This window comes from Gracilinanus agilis, chromosome 1 (assembly GCF_016433145.1).
Source record: "Gracilinanus agilis isolate LMUSP501 chromosome 1, AgileGrace, whole genome shotgun sequence".
Classification (NCBI taxonomy): Eukaryota; Metazoa; Chordata; class Mammalia; order Didelphimorphia; family Didelphidae; genus Gracilinanus; species Gracilinanus agilis.
This window is the reverse complement of record NC_058130.1, coordinates 643702472-643716167: the sequence shown is the minus strand read 5'-3', so window position 1 is coordinate 643716167 and position 13696 is coordinate 643702472. Positions and strand designations below refer to the sequence as shown.

Genomic DNA, 13696 nt, shown 5'->3' with positions numbered 1-13696 from the left:
CTACTTTGTTTCTTTCTAGTTATGTTATGACAAAAATTACTGTTATAAAAACTAGTGAAATAAAAGACCTTTTTAAAAAAAATCACTGAGCTCACCTGGGGCATGTGTGTGTGTGTGTGTGTGTGTGCACACGTGCGTATATATAAACATATATATATAGCTAGATATAGATAGATATATAGCTAGATATAGATAGATATAGATATACATGCCTAGCTGTGGGATCTCTGAATCAAGTCACCTTTTAGTCACTTTAGTTGAATAATTCCAAATGGTTTTCCAGAAAGGATAGACCAATTCATAGTTCCAACAACATATTGCTATGACTTCTACAACCAGTTCCATAAATCCAGAAGTCACTTGGAACAGATATCTAGGCTGGTGACTGAAATATCCAGGGGGGAAAGAGGATGAGATAGCTTTGAGATCCAGGCCCTAAGGTAAATGCCATCAAAGACAGAAGAGTCAACATGAGCAACAGGAGGAAATAAGGAAAAGGGACCGAAATTAAACAATATATTGGTTTATAATAAAAATAACAATATGAACTATACATTTATACATCATATTTTTAGAGAAAATCTCTTAATCTTTTAGTAGAATCCTATCACAGAAAAATGATTTGCTGTATAATGGTTTCTCATTATTATTTTAAAACTCAATACAAAGCATTAAGATAAATACAAAATACCTTATGATTTCACGAATTCCAATTTCTCATTTCTGAAACCCCAAATTAGTATCCCTGGAGAATTTCAAATACTATTACAAAAAGTCTAGAAATGAATGTGATTTAAAAATTAAAAGTATCCATAAAATAATTCATTTTTAAATGGAAGTATGAATACATACATGGATAAATGGAAAAGAATTCTCAAATCCTTATTATATGCTAAACACTGTTATTAAGCACTATAGATAAAAATACAAAAGTAAAGATGGCCTTTGCCCTTAAAGAGCTTTACATTTTTAAGGTGATGCAACACATAGGGGGTGATGGCCAAGGATGTTCAGATGACATTTGCTTTCTTTCAAACTCTCCCCTATTCCAAACTTAACTATGTTGTCAAAAGCTCCACCATCCTTCTCATCACCAAGCCTGCAAAATAGATATCATCCTCAACTCTTCACTCTCTCTTACCCTTTATATCCAATATGTGACCAAGACCTATTGATTCTGACTTTGCAACATCTCTCCCATACACTCCCTTCTCTCCTCTAACATTGTCACCAAGGTTCCAAGCCCTCATTTCACAGCTGTAGTACCGCAATAGCCTTCTGGTTGGTCTCCCTGCTTAATCTTTTTCAAATCCAGTTCGTCCTCCACTTAGCTGTCAATCTTTCACATATGCATACACATACATATATTCTCTCTCTCTCTCTCTCTAATCAATCAGTGGCCCCCCAATTAACTGCAGGATCAAATATAAAATCCTCAGTTTGACATTCAAACTCTCATAAACTGGCTCATTCCTACCTTTCCAGGTTTTTTTTATAGCCTAAACCCTAGCACATACTCTGTAATCTAGTACCATTGGCTTGCTTGCTATCCCTTCAACAAGATATTCCATCTCCTAGCTCTCAGCATTTTCATGGCTGTATCCCATGCCTGAAATCCTCTCTCTCTTTTTCAACTTACTCAGCTTCCCTGGCTTCCTTCAGGTTCCCAACAAAAATTCCTAATGCCTTCTTTTTATTGATTATTTCCAATTTGCCATCTATATGTCTTGTTTGTACATACAGACAAATCTTATTTTATTGTGCTTCACAGATATTACATTTTTTTTACAAATTGAAGGTCTGTGGCAACTCTGGCTGAGCAAATGCTGTTTTGTTTTAACTTTACCTTCCATCCTATAATCAATACTAAATATTGGTTCCAAGGTAGAAGAGCAGTAAGAGCTAAGCAAAAGGGGTTAGGTGACTTGTCCCAGGTCATATAGCTTGGAAATGTCTGAGGCCAGATTTGAACATAGGATATCCTGTCTCTAGGCCTCTCTAACTACTGAGCCACCTGCCTGCCTCAGAACAAATCTTTTGGCACCATTTTCCCAATAGCTTGCACTAACATCATATCTCTGTCACATTTAGGTAATTCTTGCAATATTTCAAACTTTTTCATTATTATTATATCTGTTATGGTGATCTGTGATAAGTATTCTTTGATATCATTATTTGTAACGATTTGGAGCCACTGCAAAACACCTCCATGTAAGACCATGAACTTAACTGATAAATGTGGTATATGTTCTGACTAATCTACCAACCCACTATTCCCCAACACTCTCACTCTTCTCAGATCTCCCTATTCCCTGAGACACAACAAAATTAGGTCAATTAATGACTCTACAGTGGCCTCTAAGTGTTTAAGTAAAAAGCAGAGTCAATCTATGCAGCAAACTTCATTGTGGTCTTATTTAAAGAAATTGCCATATCTATCCCAACCTTCAACAAGCACCACCCTGATCATTTACACGGAGTAGTCATCAACATAGAGGCCACACCTTCCACCAGCAAAAAGATTACAATTTGCTGAAGGCTTAGATGATAGTTGGCATTTTTAAAATAACAAAGTATGTTTTAATTAAGATATCTTTTTTTGGATATGCTACTATTGTGCAATCAGTAGGCAATACAGTATAAATATAACTTATTTGTGCTGACAAATAAAAAAATTCACATGACTCGCTTTACTGTAGTGATCTGGAACTAGACCCACCAAGGTATACCTATAGTTACTCGCATGTTGTCTTCCCTGTTAGATAGTGAACTCCTTGAGATCAAGGACTTTCCCCACCTTTCTTTTTATCCCCAGAACTTAACACAGTACCTGAACACATGGGGGATACTTTAATACTTACTGACCCAGTTCCCAAAATCAATTCCCAAATCTATGCATTCAGTCCTAATATCTCCCCAGAACTCCTATGACATTCAGTGTAGGAGTCTCAAACTCAATATGTCCAGAACAGATCTTAACATGTTCTCTCTCAACCTCCCTCTTCCTTCTTCATTTTGAGTGTCTCATCACCTTAATCTGGACTTTTAAAATAACTTAAAATTCGTCTCCCTATCATCAATCTTTCTTCTTTCCAATTCATCCTTAATACTACTGTCAATTCCTCAAACACAGGTCTGACCACATCATTTCCCCATCCGCCCAGCTCAAATATCTTCAACACAAAATTCCACTTGGCAACTAAGTGCTCCACCACTCTCACCCCTCCATTTCCTGTCTTATTACTCCTCTACATTTACTCTTCATTCCAGTTCTACCTCATCTGCTAGTTGTTCCCTGTACAAGACATTCGAAATGTCCCATCTCCATACTTTTTTTCACAAGTAGCCCCAAATTCCTAAAATGCACTCCTTCACTTCTCTCTTAAAAAACCTCTGACATCTCTCAAAGCACCAAAAAAGGGATACTTCTTTCCTTCCCCAGTTATTAACACAATTCTTTTTCTCAAAATTACTTTGTATATGCTTTGAATTTACTCATTTGTGTACACAATGTATCTTCCTCCTTTCTCATCCAGACATAAAATGTAAATTCCTGACAGCAGGGTCTATTTCTGTTTTGTCTTTGAATATACATAGAAGGCACTTAAATATCTGTAGAATTAAAAGAATGTAAATATCACCCAAGCTTCTATAGAAAACAAAAAGTACTCAAGATTCAATATGTAGGCCAAATTTTTTATACAAGGTTGAATACAGATGCAAAAGAGGTTAAGAAAGATACTGAGAGAGTTAGGTACTGAACAAGTCAGCAGAACCACTATCATTGACTGATTATATCTCTGATGAAACATCTTTTTTATGCAGGATATATATACCACTCCTTTAGCTTCCTAAAGAGACAGTGTTGTGAAATGATCCAAAACCCATATTCCAAGTATATTTCAGGGTGAGTTTAAAAAGCAAACACTAATCAAGGTTAGTATGGAATGTTAATAAGTTGAGAATTGATAAAAACAAATAAATGTACACCCAGGCAAAGCTATCATATTGTGCCAAATATTCATTTACTTTGAAAACCTGCCCCATGAGAATGATCTATTTTATGTTTCCCTGCAAACAAGAAATTTTAATGGAAAGGAAGATGTAAGCAATGACATCATATCTCTTTCCACAACGTAACAAACTCAGGATCAGAAAAATATAATGATTTGGCCACCTGGCCAAAATCAATAAACATTAAGTTCTTCTGTATACTGGGACTGGCCCACAGGACAATAAAATAGGCCTTGCCCAAAAGAGCTTACATTCTATTGGAAGAGATAACATATACATAAATATATACAAAACATCTTTAAAGGTAAATTTTTGGGAAGAAGGGCATTAGCCACTAGGAGGAATGAGGACAGGCCTTTCACAGGGGCAGCACTTGGGCAATTTAAAGGAAAGAAGAGATTCCAAAAGACAGGGGATTTGGGAGTACAATCTAAGCAGGAGGATTAGCCAGGACAAAGCCTATGGGAGATGAGAAATGGAATATAGTGTATAAAGAATAATCTGACTTGGCCACAGAGCAAAAAATAGAAGAGTAATATAGAATAATGTTGAAAAGGTAGGGTTAAGGCATGCTAAGCAGATTGGGAGCTAGGCCCAGAGATGGAAGGTTCTGGGTTCAAATCTGACCTCAGATACTTCCTAGCCATGTGACCCTGGGCAAGTCACTTGACCCCCATTGCCTAGCAGCTAGGCCTTAGCCCTTACCACTCTTCTGCCTTGTAACCAATACACCGTATTGATTCCAAGATGGAAGGTAAGGGTTTTAAATTAAAATAATAATAAGCAAATAAATAAATGCTAAGCAGAAAAGCTTATATGTGATCCCAGAGAGAAGAACATAATGAATACGGAAAATGACATGTTCCTAACTGCACTATAAGGAAATCACTTTAGCAGGGGGAGGTGAGTGATGGATCAGTAAAGAGAGATTTGAAGCAGGAAGCCCAATTAGGAGACTAGTGCAATAACAATCCAGGCAAGAGATTGAGTGCCTGCCCTAGCAGTAGCTATATAAGTAGAGAGAAGAGGAAAAGAGTAAGAAGTGTTATGAAAATAGAAATGAAAAGATTTGGCAAATGTATGGGTATATGTGGTGAGGAAAACTTGGGAGTCAAAAAAAAATTAGGTTGAAGATTTAGATAATAGATACGCCCATTATAAATACAAGAAAGTTTAGAGTGGGGAAAGGTGAATTTGAGGGGAAAGATAAAGGAAGCATTCTGTTTTGAACATGCTGAGTTTAAGAGCTAAAGAGACTTTCAGTTTTAGATATCAATTAAGCAGCTGGAAATACAAGAATGGAGCTCAGCAGAAAGATGTGGCCTAGATATACGGATCTGGGAGGCATCTGCATAGTACTAATAATTAAACCCATATGAACTGATGCAAGTTAAGAGAAAGAAAAGAAAGCCCATAATAGAGTGTTGGTGTCCTCTAACACCTAGAATTGGGGGGGAGGGGGTGTAACAATACGAATAATGAACCATCAAAGGAGATTGAGAAGGAAAGGTCAAATGAGTGGAAGGAGAACCAAAAGAAGAGGGGGTCATGAAAACCTAGAAAGGAAAAGATATCTAAGAGAAGAATGTAGTCAACAGTGTCAAATGCTGCATAAAGGCTGAAAGGGACAAGTAGACAAGTAGTGAAAAAAGCTATCAGATATAGCAATTAAGTGATCACTGGTAACTTTGGAGAGGGCAGTGTCATTTGAATAATAAAGTCAGAAGCCAGCTTGCAAAAGGTTCAGAGATGAGTGAAAGAAAGTAGTATATAAACAATAGGTGTAAACTGTTTTTTCTAGGTTAGCTGTGAAAAGGAAGAAAGATATACAATAGCCTGAAAGGGTGGTAGGGTTTACTTAGTGACAGGTTTTTCAGAACGAGAAAAATGTTGGGAGAGCAGGTGTAAGGAAGGAAAAGACAGTGGAACTGGAAAAGATGCGAGATAGGATCAAGGATGTATGTGGAGAAGTTGGCCTTGTCAAGAAGGATTATCCCTTTATTTAAGACTAAAGTAGAGAATGAGTGACATCATAGGGTTCTGGGATAAAGAAAAGGTCAGAAGAGATGGCCTCTATTTTCTCAGTAAAGGAAAAGGTGAGATCCTCAACTCAAAAGATGGTAAATTGAAGTTTAATTTAACACTTTTACTCACTTATTCTCAGTGGATGAATAAGTGAGTAAAAGTATCATCTTGCTGCAGTGAGAGCTCAGTTAAACTTAGATAATAAATGTGTAGTACACCCAGTAGACTAAGTTACATGATTTCTTCCAGATCTATTCATCACACAAGAGTAGGAGTGGGTGGAGATGGAGTAAAAGTAATCCAGGATTCAGATTTGGCAAGATATGAGCATCAGAAAAATAGTGAAGATCTGGTTAACTATAGGGTCAAGATTAGAAAGGAAGTAAAGTGATATTAAAGGAAGTGCCCCATTCTAGGGGAACCAGGATGAAGAAGATAGCTTATGTCGGTATATAAGATATACACAAGATTTGGGCAACTAGATGGCTCAGTAGATAGAATGCCTTGCCTGGAGATGGAAGGTCCTAGATTCAAATCTGGCCTCAGACATTTCCTAGCTATGTGACCCTGGACAAGTCATTCAATCCCCATTGCCTAGTTCTTATCTTTTTCTGCCTTGGAACTGATACTTGCTATCAATTCTAAGGCAGAAGGTAAGAATTTTTTTAAGATAAAAAGAAAATAATTACAAAGTAATTTCAGGAAAACAGACTAGAACACAAGTCAGCAAAACTTCAATTCTCCACCTGTTTTTATATGGCCCATGATCTAAGATTGGTTCTTACATTTTTAAAACATAAAACTTTATTTTAAAATATTTTACTTCATAATAAAACTTTAAGGTGTAATAACTATTCTTTGCTCAAAAACTGTATAAAAACAGGCTGCATCTGTAGTTTGCTAACCTCTACACCAGAATATCCACAAAGGTTTCAAACAATCCCTCCTCCTCTTAAAACCAACAACCCAATTTTGATGCTTTCGTCAGACTTTTAAATGCAAGCCAATTTTCAGCTTAAAGAACTGGGGTGGGGAAGGTAATATCTACATTTTTTTTTAATTAGCTGTGCACACATAATTTCTCTTCATTCTTTTCTAATACTAAGGTAGCAAACAGATTATTAAGATCTTATCAAATCAAGACAAAATGATGGAGAAGCTGCATGATCTCAAATCGTAAATGCAATAATAATATACTACTTCCCAGTTGTGACACATGGCACAATTGTAACAGTACAGCTTAGTACGAATCATTTATCATATCTAAAGCATGCAGAAGGCACTACAAAACACACAATGAATGAAGATCAAATATGTTGTTTTTATTATTTGATTCTTTTTAAATTCTACCCTTCACAAGAAATCTCTCAATTTTTTTCCAGTTCTTGTTCATAAACTATTAACTTGTTTAAACACTTCCTATGACTCAGATGACTTCATATTTCTCTCAGGTAATGATTTCAGGGATTCACATAATGAAATTTGTGGTACTGTTACTGTGATACTCTGTTTTTAATTAAAATACACATTTTTTAAACAAATTGAGATGGCTCTTAAGTATTTCTCTTTGTTTCAAATGAAATGTTTTAACTGTTACATAGTTATTAAATACCTGCTGATTTTCACTTTATAAACTATCTAATATTTTAAAAGAATCTCTTCTATACTTGGCAAATATACTTTATTTATTCATATAATTTCAACCTCATTGTCCCCAGAGTAATTCTAATGTGAATTTCTAAAATATAATTCCCCCTTGGCTTCCATTATTTAAAAAAAAGGGGGGGGGATCAAGGTGAAGAACAAGTATTCTTAGAGAATTCTTACAGAAGAAAAAAAATTCATTAAAAACAAAATTTGAGAATTTTTGGTGAAGTTTGCTGAAACCATGGCATGTTAATAATCCACTACCAGGAACTGCAAATTTAACCCAGTAGCCAATTTTCCTTCTTTTTCTATAGTCAGCACTTCCCTAAGACCTGGATTTCCCCTCTGCCAAGGGATATTCCAGAATTACAAATTTTCCCATGCCTAGAGTCTCTGGATCCATAGCTGCTGTTCTTTGATTACCCACCCTTACATGTGTATATAATTCTCAAAGATATGTTTGAGAATTTATAATATCTAGGAAAATGGCACTGCAATACCACCCTTCACTGGTAAATATCATTACAAAATGCTTCAGTTCAAAATTCTTTTAAGTTAAAAATTCCAAATGATGTCTGAGTTAGTTTTGCTGAAGTGGTTTTTTTTTTCTTTCTTTTTATTCTGTTGTAAGAGATAGCTCCTGTATAGGGAAAGAGAAAAGGATATACTTGGAAATAAAGTAAGAAAAATAAAATTATATAAAAACAAAAGTGACTTGAAATGTTTAAAGACTTTGCAAAATGAATTTATTCCCAATTTTATCAATTGAATACGTCCGAAATTCTGAATATTAATTGGATTTAAATTGAGGGATATCTGTATTTACAATTACTACATGTGATCAAAGATCCTTTAATATAATGTGGTTTCACAGTTTTAAAAAACACTGATACAAAACTGAAACCCTAGAAAACAGGGCATCAAGTTCTGCATATATAAAATCACCTTGTTTCTTCTTTTTGCAATACCCATGGCAAAATTATTACCCTTTATTGCATATTGTACCATGAAGGAAAACTACAAGTCTACTTGTTCATGAGTACTTATTTTTCAAATGACTTATCAGACGCATTTGAAGACACAGTATTAACATTTGTACTTCCAATGCACTTCAAATACTGTTATTTTAAATAGATATAAAGATTTGTTTCAAAAACTAATTATATTGAAGAATCAAATAATGCCTAAAGGATTCTCTAAAAGGCCAATGGAAAAAAAAGTGCTTAATTTAATTAAGCAGAGCTTGAAATGTCACCTTTGTCATTCAGAAATTCCCAAGTAGCTTTGATTGATAGTCACTACTAGTTTGTCCATGACACAATAATATATGTTTCTTTGAAATTTTCAAACACTGGTTAAATGCAAGTTTTACAATGACTCAGGTTCTTATATTTGCTGCTGATAGTTATTATAAGAATAAACAGAGCCAGTACCCAAATGGGTCTATTAAAAAACAAGGGAAAATTCTATATCAAACAGGACCAACGTTATATTGCAAAAGTTCATTTAAGATGAGTAAAATTCCAATATTAGCTTTAGTATTTCAAAAGCCATTACTAAAAATAAATATATTTATTTCCACTATACTAAAAAATTCACAAAAGCCAAAATGTTCTATTCAGTGTTTGTAAGTACCATATTAAATCTATCTCCCTAAAAATTTACAAAAGCTTTAGTCAGGGTTTTAGTAGTTTTATTATAAATTTTATCTGGATTGTACAAGATATAGCTAAAAAGAAAAGGATCTTTCATATACAACCTTACACCCAATCTTCTATATAAATGTGAGAAACCCTAGATGCCTAAGACCCACTTTCCAACAACTTTTAGATCATCTTATTTCCTAGCACTTACTCCAAATATTTTGGGTACTGAACACACTTTACCTATACCTGGAAAAGATGATTTTAAAGCAGTCCCTTGCCAACCCACCCAGGTGCTGTCCAGCTGCAGATGTTCACCTACCTCCTTTTAAAGTCCAGAATTAATATTACAATAACTCCATTTACATAGTTCTACTAAAGATATACAAAATACATTCCTACCTTGAGAACTACATAGTAGAAATACATAAATTATAACAATTTTTAAAAATGAAACTGATGCTCACAAGTCATCTAGTCCAAGGTAACACAAAGTACAAAGCAGAGACAGGACTCAAACCCTAGTCCTCTTACTACAAATCTAGTGGCTACTACATTATGGCTGCTTCCCTAAAACAAAAATGTTGGCCTTAATGCCTTAAAATTATTTATTTATGTTTTAATCTACAACAGCCTAGTCTTCAGCAGGGGTTCTTAACCTATAGTCCATGAACTTTTAAGGAAACAAGAGTTTTGATGGGAGTACAGAAACTTGGATGTGGAAAAAAAAATTACATCTTTATTTTTTTACCCTCTAACTGAAATTCAGCAGTTCCTTTTATTATAAATGTAGGCAACAAATATTATTGTGGGAGGAGGATCATAGGTTTCATTAGACTGCCAAAGTAGATTATGACATACAAAAAGGGTTAAGAACCTCTGCTCTCCAGAGATACTGATAACATCATATGTGGAATAGTAGTAAGAGTTATGAGGCCTAAATTCTAATCCTACTCTTAAATAAATCAATTTTCCTTTATATAGTTACATTTTCCCATGTACAAACTGAATCACATCTGTTTCTATCCTGCACATTCATGAACAAATGAAATAAGAGACTGTATGTGAGTTGTCTAGAAATCTAATATCTATTGTCAGTAAAAAATGATATTATAAATTTCTCTCTTGCCTTCCTAACTAACACTTAGGAAGAAGGAAAAATCAACCTCTCATACTGACTTCAATCACAAGATCATTTTTATCATATGCCTAAAAATTTTATCTTCTGGCCCTCTAATTATTTCCACAACTTTTGAAATAGGTTCTATGACAAAAATAAATAAGAGATGCAAAGCAAATCTTGGTAGAAGAGTCTTCCAGCCAACTCTCTCTCTCTAAAATTCTTACCATGTACCTTTGGGAGTCCTCTTGCACCCCCTCAAAATTCAACTGCTTGAATGGTAGCTAAATATATAGAAAAAAGACTGCTAAAGTCACTGGGAACATTATTTTCCCTCTCCCCCAAATGAGAATTCAATCTAAAATTCTCTCCCCTAACAAAGAAATAGGACACAAACTCTTTGTTTCTCAATTCAAGGCATATCTAAGAAACAAGATTCATGAATGGTGCTTTGACAGGTAAAAGGTCAAGCACTAGGACTGGGAGCTAAATACCAATTGACTTCATTTGAAACAAAAGACAATAGTATCTGTTCTCTAGGTTCATGAGCTTCTAACACAGAAAATCCCCAAGGAGGCCCTGCTTAGAATACAGTCACATATCACTAGGATTTTGAGTTGGAAAGGATTTCTAATCTAACCAACTCATTGTAGAAATGAGGAAGCTGAGGGGGAGGGGGTTAAGTAACATGCACAACACATGGGTATTAAGTAGCATAAAAAGGATTTGAAACCAGTCCTCTACTCCAAATTCATCCTTCTAATTCCAAACTCATCACTCTTTATTTGTGTGTTGCTTATACCTCCTAAGGAATGAAGAATTTCCATTTTTATATCCACAATATATATAAGCACAGTTAACCTGTATTCAATGGTACTTAAATACATGAAAAATTGAAGAAGTAATCTAAAGAAAGGAGAGACAAAGACTGGAGACAGAGATATCAGGAAATAGTTTAGTAGTCCAGTTTGACAGAAGCATAGATTATGTGAATGGGAACAATGAAAGAGAAAGCTGGCTCAAGACAGACTGTTGGATATCTTTAATTAGAGGAAGGGAAGGGAATAAACATAGAGCACCTTCTATATGACAGGCACTGTACTAAGCACTTTACAAATATTATCTATTCCATGTGATTTTCACAACAATCCTGTGAAATATGAACTGTTACTATCCCCATTTTACAGTTGAGAAAACTGAGGCAGAGAGGCTAAGAGACTTGCCCAGGGTCACGCAGCTGGTATCTGAGGCTGGATTTGAATTCAGGTCTTCCTAATTCCAGACCCAATTTTCTATCTTTCAACTTTCTGTGATGAGCAACTAAGAGTCACTGGATGCTTTTGACCAAAGAATAAAAGCTCTCTGAGGTGAGGAACTTTGTTTTTTATCTTTATCACCAGCAACTGGCACATTGTTTAATAGCTGGGTTGGTTTTTTTTAAATAAAGATTAGAGCTTTACATTAATCATTCCCCTAGTGGTTAACCACTAGAAGGGATTGTAGGTAGGAAGCCCAGTTAGAATATTATTCCAGTTTTTAGAATATTATTCCAGTACTTTAAAGAGATATAAGCAGGATCTCAACAAAGGATTATTGCAGTTATCAGTCAGGGAGAATCATTTATTAAGCATTTACTAAGTCCTATGGGCTAAGAATACAAAGCAAGGCAAAAACCTGGCCCTTGTACCCTCAAAGAGCTGACACCCTAATGAGAGAGACGGCATATAAAAACTTATGCATACAAGACATATACAGTATAAATGGAATGTAATGGGGAAGGGGGCAAGAATCATCGAGAAAGACTTGCTACACAAATTGAGACTGAGCTTTATCTTGAGGAAAGCCAGGGTGTGGAGATGAGAAGGAAGAGGATTCCAGGTTGGGGGGAGGAGGAGAGTGAGACGGGGAAAGAACTAATCAAAAGATAAGGAAATGGAAGGGGCTGCTTTTTGAGAAACATTTCAGAGGCAGAATGAATAGATGCTGTGCAACAACAACAACAACAACAAAAAAAAAAAAAAGCTCCGCAACAGACCAGTGAAAGGACCCCGGATGGGCCTTCTTTACTTCTGATTTCCCTACCTCAATGGTCCACTCAGCTTTGATCCTGCACACCCTACAAAGTGAGGGGCTTTGAGTGACCGAACCATGACCTTGCAACCCCAGGCAAGCTAGGCGTCCATGGATGCCAGTAACCTTTGCCCTCTCCCCAAGTCAAGGGCCCAGGTCCCCCGGAGACCTGGTATAAGGCCTGCCTTCCAGTACGTCCCGACCACGTCTTCACCCCATACCGCAGCATATGACAGCTGGGAGAAGGCTGGGCCTAGGTCCAAGGCACGCCTGCTCGGTGGACGCAGCTCAGAACACAATGACAGACGACATACGGCCTCAGGGCGGTTGCTCTGCCGTTCGGCGAGAGAAGAAGAATGAAGTGATTGGTGCTGCTGCGGCGCCTTCCCTGTCTGACAGCCGAAGGAAAAGCCCAACCTGGCACGGCCCCGCCACCCAGCTCCCGTTCTCCCCGCCTGCCAGGGCACCCTTTCTTACCGATGACGCTGGCAAGAAAAAAAAAAGAAGAAAAAGCGACGGAGACGGGACACCCGGGAAGACTTAGCAGCTTAGCTCTCCATCTCCTAGTTCCCCGGGCTCCCTCAGCCCTAGCACCCACCGACGTGAGTCACGTGCCAAGACCGAGCAAGTCAGCTGACCCCTCCGCGCCTGCCGACGCCACCGCCCCGCCCGCGCGCTGCTGCGCAGAGCTGCTCCTGCGACCGATGGCGGGGCGGGGCTCCAGGAGCATGAAGAGGCGTGGGTGGAAGGGAAAGGGAAGAAAGGTGGGCAAGGGGGAAGGGACTGGGCAAAGGGACGAAGGAGGAGTGGGCGGCCCGGCGGTAAGCAAAGTGGTCCTCTCCTTGTTAGTCTGGTGCGTTGCGCTTCAGCCCCGGGTATCACGGTGAATGTCTTTTTTCTACTCCCTTCTATCCTTGCTCCTGGCCCTTCCTTTCTGCGTTCCTAAGTTTGGCTGTGTCGGCCTTCCTAAGAAGGTGGCCTCGGTGCTGGCAGCCCACGGCTGCCGAATGGCGCCCGTAACCGTAGTCGAAGTCCCGCTGTGTACCTCTCCAGGAACCCCTGGACCGGCGGGGACGGGGCTGGGTGATCCTGGCACTACCTAAAGAAGGGGGCATTCCTGTCTTCCAAGAGTCCTCCCTTGAATGAACTCGCTTCTCCGCCTGGGAGGCACCACAGA

General features: G+C 37.4%; 1 protein-coding gene across 1 annotated transcript in view; it reads right to left on the bottom strand.

Annotated features, from left to right (window-relative positions):
- Window positions 1–13169, bottom strand: part of ATP6V1C1 (ATPase H+ transporting V1 subunit C1) — a 54889-nt gene extending 41720 nt beyond the window's left edge. The window contains exon 1 of the mRNA XM_044668714.1: window positions 12997–13169. The gene's annotated coding sequence lies outside the window, so the exon portion shown is untranslated. The remainder of the gene's footprint in view (window positions 1–12996) is intronic.
- Window positions 13170–13696: the final 527 nt, after the last annotated feature.